This window comes from Chrysemys picta, chromosome 4, assembly GCF_011386835.1.
Source record: "Chrysemys picta bellii isolate R12L10 chromosome 4, ASM1138683v2, whole genome shotgun sequence".
Taxonomy (NCBI): Eukaryota; Metazoa; Chordata; order Testudines; family Emydidae; genus Chrysemys; species Chrysemys picta.
Window position 1 is genome coordinate 54977558 of NC_088794.1, and position 22683 is coordinate 55000240.

The 22683-nt window shown below is 50.8% G+C and overlaps 1 protein-coding gene across 5 annotated transcripts in view; it reads left to right on the forward strand.

The window, feature by feature from the left end:
* Nucleotides 1-6815: 6815 nt before the first annotated feature.
* PPFIA4 (PTPRF interacting protein alpha 4) overlaps nt 6816-22683 on the forward strand; it is a 197099-nt gene continuing 181231 nt past the window's right edge. For all 5 annotated transcript variants that reach the window (XM_008174726.4, XM_065592319.1, XM_008174728.4 and 2 more), the window contains exon 1: nt 6816-6932. The gene's annotated coding sequence lies outside the window, so the exon portion shown is untranslated. The remainder of the gene's footprint in view (nt 6933-22683) is intronic.

Consider the following 22683-nt stretch of genomic DNA (forward strand, 5'->3'; position numbering starts at 1 on the left):
GAGGAATGGGGGGGGGGGCATGGGAGTGCACCCAGAGCCCCTGGCATGGGGGCAGGTCGGGGGGGGGGGGGATACGGAGCCCCTGGCATGGGGGAAGGTCTGGGCGGGGGGAATACAGAGTCCCTGGCATGGGGGGAGGGGGACAGAGCCCCTGGTATGGGGGAAGATTGGGGGGGGGGGAATACAGAGTCCCTGACATGGGGGGAGGGGGACGGAGCCCCTGGTATGGGGGAAGATCGGGGGGGCGGGGGATACAGAGCCCCTGGCATGGGGGAGGGGGACTGAGCCCCTGGTATGGGGGAAGGTCTGGGCGGGGGGACACGGAGCCCCTAGTATGGGGGAAGGTCTGGGCGGGGGGACACAGAGCCCCCTAGCATGAGGGAGGAGGTGGCAGCAAGTGCCTGAAATAGAGTGGGATGGAAAGGTGGCCTCTCTATGCATGTCCTTGGTCGCTTCCTCATCTGGTGGAGGCGCGCCCCTGGTGCATAGGGGGTTCCCCTGAAGGCCATATCTGCAGAAGCACAAGAAACATTACATCGGACCATGATTGTTAGTTTACGCACAGCATCAAATCGTTATAATAAAATACACCTCTTTTTACATACAAATCAGTTTTTCATTGTCCCTTGGCAAGCACGCAGCTCGGCGAACACCCTAAACATGGTGAGTTTGGTCCAGGGGCGTGCTCAAGGTGGGGCCAGGGCCGGCCCCAGGGTTTTTGCTGCCCCAAGCGGAAAAAAAAAAAAAAAGCCGCAATCGTGATCTGCGGCGGCAATTCGGCGGAAGGTCCTTCGCTCCAAGTGGGAGTGAGGGAGTGGGAGTGACCGTCCGCCGCATTGCTGCCGAATAGCTGGACGTGCCGCCCCTCTCCAGAGTGGCTGCCCCAAGCACCTGCTTGGCAAGCTGGTGCCTGGAGCCGGCCCTGGGTGGGGCAAAGGATCTAGTTTTTTTTTCTTTAAGGGAATCACTGCAAGCAACTAGGGACAATATTGTAAATGTTGCCACCATTTTCCACAGGCAGGGGTCATTGATGCTGATATCTCACTCTTGAGGGTAGGCAAGGGTGCATCTCCTGCAGGCATGTGGCTGCAGACCTGGTCCCTATGATGCTCGCCTGTGTGCCGCTTTGGTCCCTGCACCAGTGATTGCCAATTGGCACAGGAAATTTCCTACAATGGGGGAAGGGACAGAGCAGCTCTGCCAAGGAACGATTGGCAGACGATTGGTGAGTACCTCCAGGAAAGTTTGTGTTAGAGATCTCTGGAGGATTCTATTGAAATCTCGGTGTGCATTAACACACTGTTCCACCGCATTGCTTAGATTCACAGGGGAATGCGAAGCACACGCAAATACAGCTAGTCTTGTACAGTGTTCCCTCTAATTTTTTTCCTTCCCTGTGTTATTTGCAGCACCAATATCGAGGTAATGTGCGGATGTGTGCCACCAGTACAAACAAAAAACCTAAATTGCTGGTTATACTTAAGCAGCTTTCTGTACCCTTCTATTAACAAGCTGCAGAAGCTGCATCTGAAGGTGACCCTGCTAGGTATTCATTCTCACTAATCTATGTATTATGTATCACTTTTTGCTAAAAAACAATACTGGGCCTTGTATCATTTTGTGTTACAAGAGCTATGCAGATAACTGCCATTGAGCATGTGGATTGTAAAAGCCTGAGTTTTCTAATTTGCAAGATTATATTATAACACTTTCTGCTAGGGAATCAGATCATGGCTTTGTCAGTAATTGAATAGGACAACATTGAATCTTTTCCTATGCATCTAGATATACTGAACATGCATGGGTGGCGGGTATTGTTGGCAAGGGTAGGCTGTGCCTTCCCAAACAGCCTAGCATGGCCCTGCCCATGCTCCACCCCCAGGCCAGGCCACCTCCTGTGTTCCCAAAGTGCTCTGCCTTGGCTGGCCTTCCTCCTGCAGGGAGGGAGTCAGGGCGGCTGGTGCTGGGGCCGTGCTGCCCGGAGCATTGGGGCTGGGAGCACTGCTGCCTGGCACACCTAGGGGCTGGGGTCTCGCCCCCTGGCTGCCCGGTGCTGGGGCCGGGGGCCATGGTGGAGGTGCTCTGGGCTCCTGCGGGGGAGGGCAGAAAGGGAGGGATGGGGCCTTGGGCACAAGGGGAAGGGCCGTAGGCTAGCCTCCTGCAATGGCCACCTGTGTGAACATGTCAAAGCACCAAATCCTGTTACCCTTCTGAATAACCCAGCTAAACCGGAGTGGTTCTACTGTAGAAAGAGTGGGGAGAGGCATCTCTCCCCACCACAGCCCCTGACCTGGGAGAGAGAGGCATCTCTCCCTGCTGCAGCCCTGGAATTGGGCGGGTGAGGGGGGAGGTGTCTCGCCCCTCCGCAGCCCCGGGACTCAGAGGGGAGAGGTGTCTCACCCTGCCGCAGCCCTGGGGCTGAGGGAATTGCTGCAGCCCCGCACGCCCCAAGTCCCCAATCACCACCCCCATTGCCCCCACCTACACCCTATTCTTCATCTCACCCCACTGCCATCTTCCAGGCCCACCTGTGGCCACATCCCTGAGTGTACGCCTGTGTGGCTCTGCTAATTAAGTGCATGGCCCTTGCTGGCCTCTTTTGTGGTCACGCAGGCGCGTACCTTAAAGGGAACCTAGGTCTTGTACATTTCTATCCCTTCACCCATGTCTAGAATATACAGAGCAAAGGACAGCTCTACCTCATATAACCGAGCAGCAGCAACTCAAAAAGATAACTTACCAGAGCTCTGCTCTCCTGCATCATGCGTGCCAGAGATGCACTGCTGGGATTGGCTAGACCCTTCCGAAGTGGAAAAGAGGTCCTGTCTTGCTGCATCACTGGACGACTCTGCTGTGTGCTCCACATCCTCCTCCAAATCACCCTCTTGTCCACGACTTCGTCCTCTGGGTTGAGTCCGCTGTCCGCTGTCTCCAGCCCCACTGAAGTATCCACGGGGCTCTTGGTGGTAGAGGTGAGGTCCACTGCCAGGGACGGCCTCCAGCTCCTAATAGAAGCAGCAGGTCTTTGGTGCAGCATCAGAGTGACAGTTTGACTCCCTTGCCTCCTAGTAAGCCTGCCTCAGCTCCTTTAGCTTTGCATGGCACTGATGGGTGTCCCATTTCTAGCCCTTCTCCAACATGCCATGAGAAATCTGCAGGTAGGTACCAAAGTTCCTAAGGCAGGAGCGGAGCAGGCACTGCACAGCCTTCTCTCCCCACAGTGCCAGCAAATCCAACAACTCAGGTGTGCTCCAAGCGGGAGAGCGTTTGCCGTGTGGAGCCTCCATGGTCAGCAGGAAAGAGGCGATGTGAGCTGTTTACGCCAAGCAAATAGGAAGTGGAATTTCAAAAATTCCCAGGCCTTTAAAGGGACGGATGCCTGTGTACTGGGTGCAGGGCACCGGAGTTCAAAGTGCTGACCAGACCGGTCAGGATGGACATTGTGGGACATCTCATGGAGACCATTTACAGCGACATAACCAAGTGCAGTGTCTACACTGACACTTTGTTGATATAACTTTGCTGCAAAAAGCTCTACGCCTCTTGTCGAGGTGATTTTATTTTGTCAGCAAAGCAAGAGAGTTTTGTTGGCAGAAGGCGCATTGCACTGTGTACGCCTCCACTGTTTTGTTGATGAACCTGTGGGAGGTGGATTATATGCCCACAGGAGAACCCCTCCCATCAGTGAAGCATTTCAAGTGTAGACAAGCCCTTAGGAAGTTAGATGTCTTCAAGTTGGCAGAGCCTGATGAAATACATCCTAGAATACTTAAGGAACTGGAAGAAGAGGTCTCTGAGCCATTAGCAATTATCTTTGAGAACTTGTGGAGAACAGGCGAAATCCCAGAAGACTGGAAAAGGGCAAATATAATTCCTATCTATAAAAAGGACAATAAGGACAACTCAAGGAATTATAGACCAGTCAGCTTCACTTTGGTATTTGGAAAGATAATGGAACAAATAATCAAACAATCAGTTTGTAAGCATCAGAAAATAAGGCAGAGGTGGGCAAACTATGGCCCGCGGGCCACATCCGGCCCACGGGACCATCCTGCCCGGCCCTTGAGCTCCCGGCTGATAGACACAGTTTAAGCTGATAGTACATGATCCCTGCTATTTGTTTTAGGATTGAGTCCAATGCTGGGAGCTTTAGTGTGAAGATCAAAGAAACGGTGCCACCTTGTGGTGAGCAACTTATTAAAACTTGTATTTTAAAGGTGACGGGCAAAGATAAAAAAGGTTAGGGATAACATTTTCAAAAAGACCAAGTAGCCTGAGCCCCACTGACTTCAAGAAAGACTTATGGTCCTACCTGTCTAAGTCACTTTTGCAAATGCACTTTTTTTTTACGCTTCTGAGTGTTTTAGGCGCTTTGACAATTTTTGCCCTAGGACTGTGCCATTATTACTATTTTATTTTATATTACAGTGGTACCGAACCATTCTCAGGTTCAGGATCCCCTTGTGGTAGTTGTCTACACAGTGGAGTCCTGGTCCATGACAAGGGCTCCTCAGTGCTACGGTAATACAAATAATAGATAACAATAATAAGTTGTGACAGGTTTGTGTTGCTGTTTTTCTTACATATGAAATTCAGGTCTTGTCTACCCTGGAATACTCTGGCAAGTGGGAACTAGTGAAAGTAGACAAAAGGCTGAAGTCTGAGCAACTGAGAGGGGAAGGCATATTTTAGTCATACTGTTAAAATCCTGTTGTATGGTTTTGTTCACACCAGTGTCCAATGGCCATTTTGGAGAAAGGCTATAGTTGATTCAACACCTCTGCCCCACCCCAGCTGAAGTGTGGGAGCACATCTCTGAGACTCCAAGAAGTTCTCTAGCAGAACTAGGGAACGGAAGACTTGACAGTCCTGATATGTATAAGGTAAAAAGGGGAGGGGGAATGACCATACTTTCTCTATATACCACTGTGTTCCGTTTATTTCTCTTTCTGCCCCTGTTTCTCAGCATGGTTTCTTTGTGATTGTCTAATATGTTGTTACCTTCAAAGAAGAGAGAGACTCAACAGGAACTATTAGCAGAGCTGGGGAAAGAAGGAGGTGCCATGCTTAGAGAAGCAGTATGGCCCGGTGAGTAGGGCACTAACCTAGAATTTGAGAGACTTGAATTCAGTTCCCTGCTCTGCCACAGATTTTGTGTGACCTTGGGTAAGTAATTTAGCCTCCCTGTGTTTCCCAACTGTACAATGGGAATAATAGAAAGACAAGGTGTGTGAAGTAATATATTTTATTGGACCAGCTTCTGTTGGTGAGAGAGACAAGATCCTCTTCCTGAAACAGAGCTCTGTGTAGCTCAACAGTTTGTCTCTCTCACCAACTGAAGTTGATCCAATACAAGATATTACTTCACCCACCTTGTCTCTCTATTATTCCCATAATAATGATCCAGTAAGAGGTTTTCCTTGTCTTTTTAATATCCTGGGACTGACATGACTACAACAACACTGCATCCAACAATGGGAATAACAGTACTTCCCTGCCACACATTAATACACACTTTAATGCATTAAAGTTTGTGAAGTGCTCAGATATTACCGGTAATGGAGGCCAGCTAAGTACCCAAAATAGACAGCTAGTTCCTGGGAATTCAGTATCCCTTGTTACTTGGTCCCCTAGCAAAACATGGCACATTAGAACTAGGGGATTGGTTGGGGTATTTATGTTACATATTGTGGATGAATATGAATGTGCGGGGAAAGGGCGTGTCTGGGTGTTTGCAAATTACATTTCAACCCTGACAGACCCTTGGAGAGGAGCCTACAAGCATGTCAGCCTGGGGTATCATACTTGGGGAAGGGCTCAGGCCAGACCCATCAATCTAGGCCCAGACATGGGAATTTTACCAGTGGCTGATGGCCTGATCTTCCATCCCTAAAAAGCTAATATGCTGCTGTGCAGCTGGTGGTGCTCCCCTTCCTGGGGTCATGCCACATGCACTGGGAGGAGGATTGAAATGACCCAGCAGGCTGCACATTCAGCCAGGCTTCCCTTTAGCGGGTGAAGAGTGCAGTACAGAGAGGGGAAACACCCACCTTATCAGCCCCCTCAATGGCTCTCATCTGCCCTGGGTGTGGTGGAGACTGTATGGGCCATTGGTCACCTCTGGCCTTCATGCTTCCTTCCCTTGGAAGGGAACAGATAGGGTCTTTGCTTCTTTCGCTGTCCCCTCCTGGGGAGGGGCAAAACTCAAGCTCTCACTTAGACTTCTGGTGGAGCTCTTGGTCCCCCACACTGGCCCTTGCAAAGGGGAAGTAGGGCACCACTCCTCCTCTGGACTTTGCCTGCCCTGGACTTTGCCTGCCCCTCTCCGTGGGGCTGCCATCCCCCACAGCCCCAGCTTACTAGCTGGTAGGGAAGTGGGGGGTGCTGAGAAATCAGGAGATACTGTCTGCGTTTTTAAATATGAATTTTAAAAAATCACCAACAGGTTGGGTCCACAGTCCATCACCCTGCCCCTGGAGAGAGGAATGGAGGGTCACAAAGGGGATGGCCACATGGGACATAAGGCTTGTTAACAGGAGTGGAACAGGGCCTGCCCTTCCCTGACTGAGGTGCAGTTGGGACAAGTCCTCGGGCTGGGGCTTGTAGGCTGGGAGGGAGCTATCCCCCAGTGCTGCAGGGCCCTGTGGTTTCAAGGAGGGGGGTTAGTATAGAAAGGGGCTATGGGACCCAGAAGGCAGGGAGGGTGGGATAGGGGTGGGGCTATGCGCTGATAAGATGCAGGGGGCGGGGCTTAGGGGAGCAGGGCGCGGTGTAAGCCGAGCGTGTAGTCAGACGGGGGCGTGGCTAGAGGCGGAGGGGGCGGGGCTGGGGCCGGAGGCGGGGCTCGGTCGGTCGGCCGGCGCTGCGGCGATGCGGAGTCAGGCGGGGAGCTGCTCAGCTGGCTCTTGCGTCCGCCGCATCTTCTGGAGCCGGTGAGTGCTCGCGACCGGGGTCCCCCTTCTCTCGGGTGGGCGGCACTGAGCCGGGGGCCCCCTCTTATTGGGGGGGCAGACTGCCCGGTGGGCCTTTTCTCTCGGGGGGCACGCTGCTCCGGGCGTCTCTGAGTCAGGGCCCCCTCTTATCCGGGGGGGCAGACTGTACTGGGGGACCCTTTCTCTTGGGGAGGGCTCAGTGCTCCAGGGATCTCTGAGCGGGCCCCTCCTGTCGGGGCGCACACTGCTGTGGGGGGCTTTCTGTTGGGGGGAGGGCACACTGTCCTGGGGGGGTCTCAGAGCCGGGGGGTACACTTTCCCTGCGGGGGGCGTTTCTCTGGGGGGCACACTGCTTCAGTGGTTTCTGCACTGGGGTGTCCTGTCATGTCCTCATCGTGCCCCCTTCCTGCTGACTAGAGCCTCGAGGGAATACAGCCCCTCTCCGCAGTGAGTGAGCAGTGGTCTGAGGGCTCCATCTGGCCCTGAATTTTCTTACTAGTTTTGGTGGCTTTTTCCACCCTCTTTTTCTGTACTGAATTCAAGTGGGTTCTCTCCCATGTTGCTGTGTGAAATGCTCCCACAGGCAAACAGGGATCCAGGCTAGCTGCACAGACACTAGGGTGAAACTGACTGGACACACAGTGATGGCGAAGGCACACGGTAAGACAGGACTAGAAGAGAAAAAATTATTCCCCACCCTCTCCCAGGTGGTATTAAATACAACATGAAACCATGGAGGTGAACTGCTTTCAGATGGCAGTGTGACTTTTAAAGGGGCACTGTCCCTTAGACTTGATTTGGGTGCTTTTAACCCATGTCTCCTCGGGCACTGGGGCATCTCCATTGGGGCATTGTTGGCATTTGATGGAAATGAAACAGAGAGCCAGTGACATCTGTGTAGGAACAGAGGCATTGCCATTCTGGAACAGACCCAAGGTCCATCTTGTCCAAAGTCCCATCTCTAGCAGTGACCCATGCCAGATGCTTCCGAGGAAGCTGTAAGAATACCATAGTAGACAGAGGTGATCCGCCATCAAAGCCCTTAGTGTCTCCTAGTGACAGTAGGGCTAGGAACCCGGCGGGCTTGCTGTGGATGCCTCTCTCAATTCTTTGGGCTTTATTTGAGAAGAATGAGTGAAGCCAGATTACCATAACTCCACTCATCCCTGTAGGTGAGCCCTTGGGGCTTCATGGTCAATGGTGTCTGTTAGCAACAGATCCAACAATCCTGGGAGATTTTCAGCTTTTGGATGTCTCCTATCTGACCTGCTTCTGTACGTACCTTATTCTGTTTTTGAGTCTAAATTGGGAGGGGGCTAGAGTATTGGTAGAGACCAGGTATCACTGAGCTGCCACCTCTTTCTCAATAATGGGTCTTTTAAAGGGACAGTTCAAGGCAGGAAGCTGAAAAGATGGTTTGCACCAAGAGAAGGATTCTGGAGCAGAGGCTGGACTGCTTTGTTCCAGCGGGCTGGTCAGTTGCCATGTTCAAGGGCAATGATCTTGGGACTTGTCACTGGACTTCTCTCAGTTATGGATTTCACGGGTGGGGTTTGGGCTTCAGTTGCTTTCAGGATGTCTGCTAGGTCTTCTCTCCCCAGCTCTGACAAGGTTGCCTTATGCCCCTGCCACCAGCAGCTCACTCTGCCCTGGATAGAGTAAATCTCTTCCATGAAGTAGAGATAGTGAGTTCTGGAACAGCTGGCTTGGCAAATTGCAGACACGGATAGGCCTGATTTTTCCACTGCCTTGTGTCACTTACACCTGATTCTGGTGGTGGTTTATGCCTATGCAGCGTGGGTGTGAATGACAGTAAGATGCACCCAGTGCTGGTGAAGGTTTCACTGTGACGGGGTTATAGGAACGCTCTGTGTTGTAGTCAGTTGGATTTGCTCTGGATTCTATGCCATTAGTGCTCATCTCCTGTCCCCGCTCCTTATCTCAGAGTGTTTGGGGCTAGTTTATCAAGGTGTGGATGGTAGTTGACTGAAATTTGCTAAGAGGACATCTTTAGTGAAGACCGTCCCAGTTGTCCCACTTTCCAGAGGGGAGGAAGTTGAGGAGGTGGAGATGTGTCTGCTTAGGCTGGACATCAAGTCTAAGGTGGCACCAAAGACCACGTGAGAGAACTTTAAGGTTTTCATGACTGACATGAGATCTTGTTATCTGCATGGGTATTATTGGAGCCTCTCAAGCTGACTAATGTCAGAGACTCCAGTGCCAGGCTGGACAGCAGCTGTCATTGTTCTGCTAAGGAAGCCAGTGAACTTCTTGGAGTGGTCTGATTACCACTCACTTAGCAGGCGTGTGGGCTCTGATGGCTCTACCCCCTTGGTGGGGTGCCTCCGTGTGATGTTAAATGAGGCCATATCATCTCCTCATCTCGCTGAGCAGCCCCTGGCCTGAGCTGCTCTGGCCCTGTACTGGTGGTGTTGTCCAGCCAGGTCTCGGTTCTATACAGGCTAAGCTGTGTGTTTCCTCTGTGATCAGACTGTGGCTCCTGCTGCTGCACTTGTCGACTGAACGTGTCTTGCTTTACTTGTTCCTGAGAACCAGGCTGCTGATCCTGTTTTGTCACAGAGATCAGACAGGATAGTCTCAGAAGAGGTCTGGAGAAAGTGTCTGCCCTTGGTCCCTTGTTGGGATATTTGCCTCTGTCTACTGGGGGAGGAGGGAACAGGGGTGCCTTGGTGTGTCTGTTCTCAGGCTTTGTCCTTCTGCTGTCTGTCAGAAGCCTGGGTTTCAGTGAACCTCCTGGCCCCTTGCTAGTACAGCGCCCTGGAGGAGCATGGATGTGCCTGAGTACACAATGGCTGTGTGTGGGGGAAGCTGAGGAAGCGAGGATTAGTCCTGGGGGGCGGGGGTGGATCTGTGGGTCATAAGGTCCCTGGTGGCTCATGTCACCACGGCATATTGCAAAAGAGACTGGCTTCCTTGCCAATGTCCAGCTGAAGAGGTGGGAATTTTGGGAGGAGAGGAACAGAGATCGAGCCCTGGAGCCTGTGACCCTGTTTTAAGGCCACTTAACCCAGGTGCCAAGTGCACGGAAACTTTGATGCAGATACTGCAGCTGTTGGAGATGGGGCAGGAGGCAATGACAATTATGATTATATGATTTATAATTAAAAAGTTATGAACAAATGTCTGGTGCCACTGTCCTCGTCTGGCACAATTTACCCCGGTAAAGTTCTGGTTTAATCTTCTCCAGGGAAGAAATATTAGATTCTTCAGCACACAGAGAGCCTAAAATCTTGTCTTCTAAAAGAAAGGGGGTTTTCTACTTGGGAATATCTGATCTTCTCTGCCCTGCCACCTCAGATAACTTGCAAACATGGATTGGGAAATCTCTGAGCCATTAATTGAAGGGGCAGCATGTTGAATCCTCAGCAGAGCTTTTCTTTCAAGTGTTTGAGCTAAATGTGTTAACAGAATCAGGGTTTAAATGGTCTGAGGGCTGCTGCGCACACAGGCTTGCGCTGAAATGACTAACAGTGTGAGTTTAAAACCGATGGAGTTATTTTGGTGCGAGCTGTGTGGGTATTCGTGGAATTAAAGTAGCTACAGAGAATGTAGGCCTTGTCTGAACACAGAGGTTGCATTGGTAGAACAAAAACAGGTTTAAAATGTAGTTTGAGCCAAACAGGTGCAAGCTGTTGTGTGTACTCTCTAATGTTGGTTTAACTAGTGCCTGGGAGACTATACACAGAAATAGCGAAATGGGTTTTCATTCACACTTGTTATTTCAGTGCAATGTTGTGTGTCGACCAGTTCTATTTTTCCATCCTCCTCCCCTCGTCATACACCTCTCTCACTATCTAATCCATCATATTTATGGTGATGGGGGACATGGTATCTGAACACCTCACCATCTGCAATGTATTCATCATTACAACGGTGCTGTTATTAATCCTGCCACATGCAGGCCAGCTCCAGCCAGGGGCGCTTTGTGTTGAGCGTGGTAGTTGGACGGGCCCCTGTCATCTGCCCAACGCAGGCAGGCTGATGGGCATGTGCTATGGCAGGTCATGGGTGTGATGACAAGTTGCGAGAGCAGGGCTGGCTCATGTGCTCTCATCCGCAGGCCATGGGGTGCTGCCAAAGCCTCTAGCTGACTGTGGTAGTGAGGCTACACCAAGTGCTGCTGTGTAATGCTCTGTGCCCCTGTAGTGGGTGGTTGGGAAGTGGCTTCCCCGAGCGAGAGCCGCTGTGTGACGTTGATTGCTGCATTGGTGGAGCGCTTGGCCACCCCCAGGTGAGTGCAATTTCAGGGCAGGAAATGCCAAACTGTGCACCCAGCTCTCTCTGGGGGAGGTGATCTTGTGCTCTGAGCCTCTGTCTGATGTCCTGAAATAGCAAGCCCTCTGCTGCGTGGTGTGGTTGGGGAGGAGGGGAGGCTGCTGCTGGGATTCTGTGCTCCAGTTTCCCATGATGGAAAGGGTCAATCGCCTTGGCAGGGCTCACGTTGCGTGGCTCTGTAAGAGAAGCTGACCTCTGTTCAGAACTGCCGCCAGCCAGCCTGGTGCTGTGCTGCGGGATGGCTCTGCTTTCATTCCTGGCTTGAAGTGAGCAAAGCCTCCCCTCTCCCCCCGCCAAGCATAACTCAAGACATGGCTAATATGCTGGGATGGGACAAATCTGATCTGCTGGGGCATTGACGTCCCTGCTATGCCCATGGGATTTCTGTAACAAATCCGAGAGAGACTCTCTCTTAAAGAGGAGATCTCTTCATGGCCACGGGGACTGGTTTGGGCATCAGATGCATTGAGCCTTAGCTCCTGCTTTGAGCCCGCTCTGCCCCATCAGCGAGTCTTGGCAGTCGGTGGCTTTTCCTGTCCGGAGGTTGCTAGTCAGATCCCATCTGCTGTGTGGGCACAGAAACAAATTCCTACCTGTGTGTTAGTTTTCTCCATCATGGAACAGCATCCCCTTGTCTGGCCTCTTCGTACATAAATCAGGGAAAGTGCTTGTAGTATTGCTGGGGAATGAGCATCGCTAGAGCTCCCCTGGGGCTCCCCGAATTTCCAAACCATGCCCTAGTCTGACTCCCCATTCTTCTTATTGCTGTTGCCATAAGGCCTCAGAGTCCCAGGCATGGACACCGGCCCCCCTTGTGCGAGGCGCTGTACAGGCACAGATGAAAGACAACCCCTGCTCCAAAGAGCTGACAATCCAAATAATCCATCAATCTTCTCTAGAACCAGGTACCTTGCATCTGTGAGAGCTCGGTGTTTAGTACCTCCTGCTGCTTCTCTCCCCTGTGAAGAGTCAGAAAAGGCACCCAAGCTTTCTTGGCTGCGGCTGGTTCAAGCCGCCTGCTGATTTTGCTTTTCCTGAGCAGTTCGGGTCAGTGGTTCTCAGCCAGGGATATGTGTACCCCTGGGGGTATGCAGAGGTCTTCTGGGGGTACATCAGCTCATCGAGAGATTTGCCTAGTTTTACAACAGGCTCCATAAAAAGCACTAGTGAAGTCAGTACAAACTGAAATTTCATACAGATAACGACTTGTTTATACTGCTCTATGTACGATACACTGAAATGTAAGCACAATATTTATATTCCAGTGGATTTATTTTATACTTATATGGTAAAAATGAGAAAGGAAGCAATTTTTCAGTACTAGTGGCTGTTACACTTTTGCATTTGTATGTCTGATTTTTGTGAGCAAGTTGTTTTTAAGTGAGGTGAAACTTGAGGGGTACGCAAGACAAATCAGACCCCTGACAGGGGGACAGTCATCTGGAGTGGTTGACAGCCACTGTTCTAGGTTGCAGAAAGCCAGCTGAGAGCTGAGGATTTCAATGGGTTAATCCCTTCCGAGTGTGTTAAGATCTAGTGGCGCAGGTCCAACTCCATCTTCACCCTCTCCCCCTGGGGACTGATTTGTGTCCCTCTTAGCATGGTGCTGGTCCAACTCCACACCACCTCTGCCTGGGTTAGGGCTTCCCTGGAGGGATGGAGAAGGCATCACACACTGCAGGCAGCCTGGTTGTGGGGCACCATGGTGGCATGAGACAAGTGGCTTGCTTCAGAAAAGGGTCCATGCTTGGGTGTGCTAGACCTTCAGGTGGGGAGAGTAGCTAGCCCTCCCCTTGTCTTCAGTCTGGGAAGAGCCTGCTAGCCAGTGCCACGTTCGAGGAGTAGACAGCGCGGGGAACGGCAACATCCATCAGCAAGGAGGGGCGGGAAGCACAGGGCATCACTTGTCCCTTTCTGGCCCCAATGCTCCTTCACTGGGGCAGGACCATTCCAAGAGCTGCCTCAATCCACCCTGTCCTAATTGCCCTAGCACCGGCGATGGGTGAGGCTGGAGGCTCTTGGCTCTCCCTAGCCACCCTCTCTTCTCCTTGCTGCTTTCCTGGAGCACTTGTCTTTGTGTATCTTCCAAAGATTTCTTTGCACTCCTCTCGGGCCCTGCACGGCCTTCTCTTCCTGGTCCCTGCACACGCTACTGCTGGTTTTTTTGGTCGGCTACCTTGTAGGAGATGATGTAGCTGTGGTGATGCTGAATATCTTGTCGCCTTGGTGGATTTTGATTTCTCCCCCCCCCCCCCCCCCAAGTGTGCGATGCTGTGAAGTTGTTTTTGGTACCATCTCCAATGAGCTGCCTTCACTCCCTTTCAGTTCTTGTCCCCTTCGGGGAGGGGAAGTGTTAAGTGTGAGAGTCACACGGACAGATCTTGCTTTTCTCTCCGGCTGTGTCGCTGCTAGAATTTCTTTCCCCTGAAACTTCCCACAGTTGCTACCATGGGCACAGTTCCGTGGAGGGGAACCCTGGTGCGGAGCGGCCGCTGGTATTCTCCTTGTTGTGGAATAAATAGCAATGGTGATTGCTGGTGCTTAGAGGCTGAATTCAGCACCTTCCTTTGATGCTCCTCCTCCAGAGGCCTGCTGGAGCTGTGCTGTGTGTGAGGCTGCCTGGATGGGGCAGCTTGCGGCAGCCCACTGGTCACCTTCCTGTGGACTGACTTGACGGCAGTGCAGTTCTTTGCAGTTTTCTTGGCTGGGTGCACAGTCCATGTCACTAACATTTCCTGCCCCCAGCTGTGGGGGGCGTTGCTGTGTCAGTTCAGCCTTTGCCCCAGAACGACCTAACATGATGCAGTCAAATGGCTGCTGCCTTCTGGTGTCTGCTTACTTGCTTATCTTGGTATTTTGTTAGCTGGGGTGTGGTGTAGGGCTTGTCTACACTTAAAACGTTGCAGTGGCATAGCTGTAGGGCTTTGGTGTAGATGTTACCTAATCCAGCGGCAGGGGTTCTTCCATCGCTGTAGGTACTCCAACTCCCCAATTCTTCTGTCAGCCTGGCACTGTCTACACAGAGACTTAGGTTGGCTTAACTATGCCCTGAGCAATGCAGTTACACTGACCTAGTTTTCTTGTGTAGACCAGGCCTTGCAAAGGCAACTGTCTACCCAATGGAGAACAGTAGATGGCCTTCTGCCATTGCACACCTTGTAGTCAAAAGGGGCTCGAATGCCTGCCTCTCCATCTGTGTTTATTACTTCCCTTGCCCTCCTGTTGAGATGCAGTTGGCAAACTTAGCTTTGCAAGGTGAAGGACTCTCATGTCTAGCCAGGCTTTGCAGACAGAGGGGAGGGGACTCAAGGGTGAAGGATGCTTTGCAGCACGCACGATCCTCTCTTGCTGAGCTCATTTTGGACCTCAAGATGTGTGACTGGATAAGCAGTTAGAGTCGGCATAGTGCTGCTGTGCTCTGTAGTATGGTGTGATGGCGCTGGGGATAGCACAGGGGATGGGTGAAATGGGGACCAGCTGAAGTTGGGAAGGAAGACTTGGAGGGGGTGAGGGCTGGGGATGTGATGCCTGAGCCCCTGACATCTGTGATGTTAAACAGAATCTTGATTGTTGCTTTTCTGCCTTCTTCCATCTCGGTGGATCTTGCAGCATTAAACAATGGTTGTGGAAAAGTCCTAGAGCAGGGGTCGGCAACCTTTCAGAAGTGGTGTGCCGAGTCTTCATTTATTCACTCTGATTTAAGGTTTCGCGTGCCAGTAATACATTTTAACGTTTTTAGAAGGGCTCTTTCTATAAGTCTATAATATAGAACTAAACTATTGTTGTATGTAAAGTAAATAAGGTTTTTAACATGTTTAAGAAGCTTCATTGAAAATTAAATTAAAATGCAGAGCCCCCCCGGACCAGTGGCCAGGACCCGGGCAGTGTGAGTGCCATTGAAAATCAGCTCGTGTGCCGCCTTCTGCATGCGTGCCATAGGTTGCCTACCCCTGTCTTAGAGGTTCCATCTGCCTAAAAACAGTTGTCGTCAATACTCTCTCCTTGACTGGGCTGCAAAGGGTGGTTCCAGGCGCTTGCTGGTATGCCTGGCTTTTAATGTGGTGATTTTGTGTTCAGAATGAAGCTGTGCAGAGAATAAAGCTCCCACTTCCCTGCTGATCCTAGTGACCCTGGACCTTTCCAGGGAGCTGGGCCCATCGTCAGCCATGCATGTGTAGAACTTGTCTTGCCCTCCCCAGGAGTCATTAGCATTGGAGAGGAGGTGCAGTTTGCCTGTATGGCTTTGGAGGGGTGGGGGCAGCGGCAGAGAACTCCATGCTTTGAAAGGGTTCTTCCATTCTCGCCTCCCAAGTGACGGTCAGTCTGGAAATGTCACCTGAGCTCGGCGAACTCGCTGAAGAGTGAGGGAGTCCCTGGTGTCGCTTAGTTCTGATATCTTCTCCTTGGAAATTTGTGTTCCGTAAATTTCAAGATGAACCAGCTGCCCTGATCAACCTGGGGCCTTGTCTGCTCCAAAATGTAGAGACTTTGGCTCTTTAGTCGATCAAAAAAATTACCAGACCCTTCCCACCTCTAAGCTCTTCTCTGGACTTCCTCCAGAAGGTGTCCTCCTGCAAGACAAGGTGCCCCAACTGGGTGCAGTCTTCCAGGGTGGGACTTCTCCACATTCTTCATTTGTAGTAAAATACCTTCCCTCCTCTTGTTTATAATAATGGTTGTTTTGCTGCAGCCAAGAAACCTGTGACGTCTCTGCTGTTACTGCACAGAGGCAGGATGGCCTAGTGGTTAAGATGCCAGCCTGCGGCTCAGGAGACTCTGGTGCAATTCCCTTCTCTGCCACAGACTCCTTGTGGGACTTTGGGCAAGTCACTTAGTCTCTGTGCATCTGTAAAACAGCACTGCCCTGCTCCTAGGGGTGCGTGAGGGTACATATGCTAAAGACCGTGAAGTGCTCAGATACTGCAGTGAGGGGGACCTTAGATAGCAATGCATTCTTGCTCTTCATGGTGCTGAGAACCAGATTCTCTGGTTGCCCAGAAGTGCCATTGTTTTACCTACCAGTGCAAAAGATTCCCTTCAGATTTTTTGGCTTAGTAAAAGGCATTACCTCTCCTATTTCCTGCCCTGCCATCCCCTGGCACCTGAATCTTTCTGACAACGATCTGCTAATGATAACAGAGGTGCTAATGATATTTCTATCTTTAGTGTTCCTGACAAACTGAAAGTTGAGTCACAGCCCTGCTGTTGATAGCCATTGATAAACCAAATGGAAAGCAACCGCCCTGCCCCAGAGATGATCTCCAATCCCCTGTGACTTCTTCATATTACTGCTCTTCTAACTAACTCTTGCTTTGCTTATTTAACTTGCCTGCTCTCCACAGACATGCTCTGAGGCAGTCAATTTATGTGTTCAAGGGAGATGGTCGCCTTTCCCCTCCTACCTTGAAAGCTTTGGACAGAGAAAGTATTTCGCTTTCTGTTCTTGTGATTCCTCTCAGGCTGTGTTGGGGGAAATAACTTGGTTTTGTTTAATTTTAGTCACTGTGTTTTAAAAAAGACCCAATTTTGAGCAAAGTGTCTTTTGTGCCTTGTCGCTTAGAAATTACTTGGGCCTCTCTCTCTTTTTTTACATTTTCTCTGTAAAGTAATTTTAAATCTTAAAAAAACAATCAGAAGTATTGGCATTCGCAATTACTTCATGTTCTCCGTGGGTCCTGGCATCTCTTCAGCACGTGGCCAATAAATTGAATTCTAAGAGCCCTGCCATGAGCGGCACAAGCATACACTCTGAAATCTGTTTTACACACACACACACTCACTCTCTCTCTCTCTCTCTCTCTCTCACCTAAGAATACCGGCACTTTAATTATCAAATGACTTGGCTATTGCACAGCCACCATTTTGTGTTTTACTGTTGCCGTGTAGCTTAGCGCAGCACATCTGCTGCCGTGTGAAGGGCCACATTCTGCTCTCTGTATATAGTACGTCAATAATGTGCTAGCTCTAGCCATCAGCACAAACTATTATTTGTATGATTGTAGCACCTAGGAGCCCCAGTGCTGGCCCCAGATCCCATTGTGCTAGGCGCTGTACAAACACGGAGCAAATAGACGGTCCTTGCCCCATGGGTCTGATTTGGTGCCATGCCTCCAGGGGGTTCAGTCCAGCAGGAGTGGGAAAGGGGTCGCTTTGTGCCTTCTGGGCTGTACCATGAGCTAGTATGGCCCTTGCCTAAGTTAGAGCAGCCCCCAGTAATCCATCCTGTGCTGTGGCCCAGTCCTGAATCCCCACAGCATGATGCTCTGAGCTTATCCCCTAGCATATTCCCCACGCGGGGGCTTGTGAGGAGCAGTGGCCTCTGCTGTGTCTGGAAATTCTGCCTTGGCTAGCTGCAGCACAGTACCAGCCCCCGTGAGCTGCTAGGGCACTGCATAGTGGTTGGAGTAGGGGACAGAATCTGCTCCAAGGCTCCAACTCCATCCAGTGGGAAGAGCAGAGTCTGGGGAGCTCTGGGAGGCTGTAGAACTCTTGAGCTCTGCAAGGCAGGGAAAAGGAGGGCAGGAAGTGAGGAAGAGTTTACTGGAGGGACTAGGTTGTGGGGATGTGTGTGTATGGGGGGGTGGCAGGGGCAAAGCTGAGGATCTTGTAAGGCTCAAATTCCTAACTGGCTTTTCTTGAATAAGCAGACGAAACCACCATGAACTTTAAAATGTTGCTCAAGGAACATCGCACTGAAAAACCCCAGCCAAAACTCCACGCATTTAAGCCATGTGAATGGAGAGTTCAGAGAAGGTAAATATTCACAGCTCATCCAACCTCTCAAATGTATTACACATGCAGCCTTGATTCTGACATCCCCCATCCACCACCACCACCTGTTGCACGAGGATACGCCTGTGTCCGAGCTTTGGAAGTCACGGACTAAAAATGCCGTGTATCGCATTCTGTACCCATTGACTAGCTGGCTATTTACATCATGCGTGATACCATTGTAGTCTGACACCTTTCTCGCCATAGTAAATAAGTAATGTGCTAGCCTGGCTTGAGGTCTGTGGATTGGATGAAGGTGGATATGTGGTTGTATCTGGATGGCTGGTCTCCAGTGCTCAATGTGAGGGGAATGTGGCTGGTATACTGAGGTTTCCAGTTGGCAAATGGAAGATGGATGGGTAGATTCGGTCTCTTAGCTAATGGTGGATGAGTAGAAGGATATTGTTGTGGACCATGTATGGAGAACTAGATGGGCTCTTGACTGTAGCAGCTTGTTGCTGTGACAGGTTGAGAGTATGGCGTGTGACAGAAGTGCTGGGGTCTGTGGCCCATGACAAGTAGGTGAACTGGAGTATACTCTCTGGGCCATGTATGGTGGGTAATAACTTGAGGATTCATAGCCCATATTGGAACTACCTGTGATGGCTGGTGTGAGCAGGTTTCTGGACAATGTTAAAAGCTGGGCATCCATATGGGGCAAAGCTAAGATGACATGCATATGATATTCATAGAATCATAGAATATCAGGGTTGGAAGGGACCTCAGGAGGTCATCTAGTCCAACCCCCTGCTCAAAGCAGGACCAATTCCCAACTAAATCATCCCAGCCAGGGCTTTGTCAAGCCTGACCTTAAAAACCTCTAAAGAAGGAGATTCCACCACCTCCCTAGGTAACCCATTCCAGTGCTTCACTACCCTCCTAGTGAAAAAGTTTTTCCTAATATCCAACCTAAACCTCCCCCACTGCAACTTGAGACCATTGCTCCTTGTTCTATCATCTGGTACCACTGAGAATAGTCTAGATCCATCCTCTTTGGAACCCCCATTCAGGTAGTTGAAAGCAGCTATCAGATCCCCCCTCATTCTTCTCTTCTGCAGACTAAACAATCCCAGTTCCCTTAGCCTCTCCTCATAAGTCATATGCTCCAGCCGCCCAATCATTTTTGTTGCCCTCTGCTGGACTCTTCCCAATTTTTCCACATCCTTCTTGTAGTGTGGGGCCCAAAACTGGACACAGTACTCCAGATGAGGCCTCCCCAATGTCGACTAGAGGGGTATGATCACGTCCCTCGATCTGCTGGTAATGTCCCTTCTTATACAGCCCAAAATGCTGTTAGCCTTCTTGGCAACAAGGGTACACTGTCGACTCATATCCATCTTCTCGTCCACTGTAACCCCTGGGTCCTTCTCTGCAGAACTACTGCCTAGCCATTTGGTCCCTAGTCTGTAGCAGTGCATGGAATTCTTCCATCCTAAGTGCAGGACTCTGCACTTGTCCTTATTGAACCTCATCAGATTTCTTTTGGCCCAATCCTGTAATTTGTCTAGGTTCCTCTGTATCCTATCCCTACCCTTCAGCGTATCTACCACTTCTCCCGGTTTAGTGTCATCTGCAGACTTGCTGAGGGTGCAGTCCACGCCATCCTCCAGATCGTTAATGAAGATAAGGGGAGTGGGATAGCTCAGTGGTTTGAGCATTGGCCTGCTAAACCCAGGGTTGTGAGTTCAATCCTTGAGGGGGCCACTTAGGGATCTGGGGCCAAATCAGTACTTTGTCTTGCTAGTGAAGGCAAGGGCCTGGACTCGATGACCTTTCAAGGTCCCTTCCAGTTCTAGGAGATGGGATATCTCCATTAATTATAATAATTATTATTATTATTATTAATTATATTGAATAAAACCGGCCCCAGGACCGACCCTTGGGGCACTCCGCTTGATACCGGCTGCCAACTAGACATGGAGCCATTGATCACTACCCATTAAGCCCGATGATCTAGCCAGCTTTCTATCCACCTTATAGTCCATTCATCCAGCCCATACTTCTTTAACTTGGCGGCAAGAATACTGTGGGAGACAGTATCAAAAGCTTTGCTAAAGTCAAGGAATAACACGTCACAGCTTTCCCCTCATCCACAGAGCCAGTTATCTCATCATAGAAGGCAATATTGCATAGAAGGCAATATTGCAGATGGGTTCAGTTATCTGAGAGACTGTATGAACTGGGAGGGTATTTGGCTGTTTCTCTGTTTGTTTCCATAGTGATAAATGCTTGGTGTTTAAAAATGGTAGGTTTCAGGGTAGCAGCCGTGTTAGTCTGTATCCTCAAAAAGAACAGGAGTACTTGTGGCACCTTAGAGACTACCAAATTTATTAGAGCATAAGCTTTCGTGGGCTACAACCCACTTCTTCGGATGCACTATATGCATCCGAAGAAGTGGGTTGTAGCCCACGAAAGCTTATGCTCTAATAAATTTGGTAGTCTCTAAGGTGCCACAAGTACTCCTGTTCTTTTTAAAAATGGTAACATTCATCTTAACTTGAATATCAAATATCAACCTTAAAGGGTTTGCTGTTTGTACAGCGCCTAGCACAGAGGGGGCCTGGGCCATGAATGGGGCTCATAGGTGCTACCACAACACAAATAGAAGAGACACAACCTTTAACTGATATGATCTTGGAGAAGTCCCTGGGTCCTGGGGATCGAAGGAGTCCACACAGTCCCCATGAGGCAAGGAGACTCCTGGGTACTTCATCTTTTAAGCTTTAACGGAGGGTAGCTGGCTGAAACACTGCTGGCATCACAGTAACACCTTGCTGTGTGCGGGTTCTTATCATGGTGGGACCTGAATCCTGCCATCTGGGAGCAATTCTCCTGTGAGTGGAGAGGCCAAGATCCAGTGGCTGGAAATTGAAGCTAGACCCACTCAAACTGGAAACAAGTGAGGGTGACAAACCATTGGTACAAGTAACCATGGATTCTCCATGACTCGGGCACCTCAAACTGAGATTGGATGTCTTCCAAATGCTCTGCTCACTCTCGGCCACAATTTAAGGCTCGATGCAGGAATCCGTGGGAGGAATTCTCTGGCCTGTGTTGTGCAGGTGGCCAGACCAGATGATCAGAAAGTCCCTTCTGGGCCTTAATTTATAGGGGTCCTATGTTGGCAGAGAAACGAGCTTGCTTGAAATAATGAGCATCTGCCCCACTCCCTGGCCAATTCTGGGGTTCATTGGCCTGCATGTACAGTAGTGGTCTGGGAGACAGAAAATCCTGAATAGATATGGAGCTCTCGTCATGCCAAGTTTGATCACAAATGAGGCTGCAAAGAGGAGTGTGAAACCTGTCTGAGGGTTTCATTGGGTGGCGGTTGTATCTGAGTCCTGCTGGATGCTCTCTGGAATGCTAAAGAGCTCTGAATGCGTTCAGACAGCGCGTGGCCACCCAAAATAGCTCTGGTGGAGGAAGCGCACATGATTAGGAAGGTGAGGCTAACGGCGCTAATTGTACCATGCAGCTTTTTGCCTTGACTCTACAGAATGAGCTGACAGGTGCTTTTCTCTAACGGAGATGCTTATCTGCCCCCTGTTACCATAGTATCTGAGCAGCTTGCAGCCTTCACTGTATTTATCCGCCCAGCACATCTGTGTGGGGGGCCGTGGTGTTATTCCCACTTTACAGGTGGGGAACTGAGCCACGGAGAGGGTAAGGCCACGAAGGGCACACAGGACGTTTGTGGCAGAGCAGAGAATCTAACCTGGGTCTCAAGTCCCAGACGAGCATCCTAACCACTAGGCCATCCTTCTGCCTGAGCAATGCACAGAATACTGTGGCCCTAGGCACTGCTGTCCTGCATTGGTTTGGATAAGGCCTCCTTTAAAAGGTTGAACTCTGGTGGCCTGAATTTCCAGGAACAGTAGGTTCCTTGGTGGTACCAATATCTTAGTAAAGAGGCTGATCTGAGTCTGTTCCCCCGGTCCCTCCTGGGCTAGCTCACATGAGACATTCCCGCTGGCTGCTTCCCGCAACCTCCTGGTGCCCAGGGCTCCAGACGCCAGCTCCCTGCTCAGCTGCTTCTCTGGGCTCTTCTGTAGCTTGGACCCTTTTCACCCTTTCCTGCCGTGTGGCCACCCCCTCCACCTGGCCTGGTGGGCTGCTAGCTGTCAGCGTTCCTCTGCTGCTGGCTCTTGGCTTACCAGGGGCGCTGGAACAATTTGTACAGTGGAGGTGCTGAGAACCATTGAACCAAACTGTAAATCCTGGATATGATGGAAACCACTTCAAGCCAGAGGGTGCAGCAGCACCCCTAGTTCCAGCACCTCTGTGGCTTACTGCTTCCCTTTGGACAGCCTCCTGTTGCGGCTGCCAGGCAGCCTGTCCCTCTGCTACGCCCAGTAGCCTCGCTCCCCTGGCACCAGCTCCTTGTTCTCCAGCAGCGCCCTTCCCCTAGCCTCCCTGTGTGGCTCGCTCTCTGGCTTGGGCAAGTGGAACGTTCCATTTAAACATGGGAGCTAGGAGGGCTCCTCCATGGTCTCTGGGGTAGCTCTGTCCAACCACTTCCTTCTCTTGGTCTCTTTCTCATATTACTGATAGTACCCGGGGTCCCAGTCACGGGCCAGGGCTCTGCTGTGCTAGGTGCTGTGCAAACACACAAGAAAAAGGTAGTTGCTGCCTGTGGAGCTTAGTCTAGTCCCACCGCCGTTTCCTCTAGCAGCTTCCCCTCCAT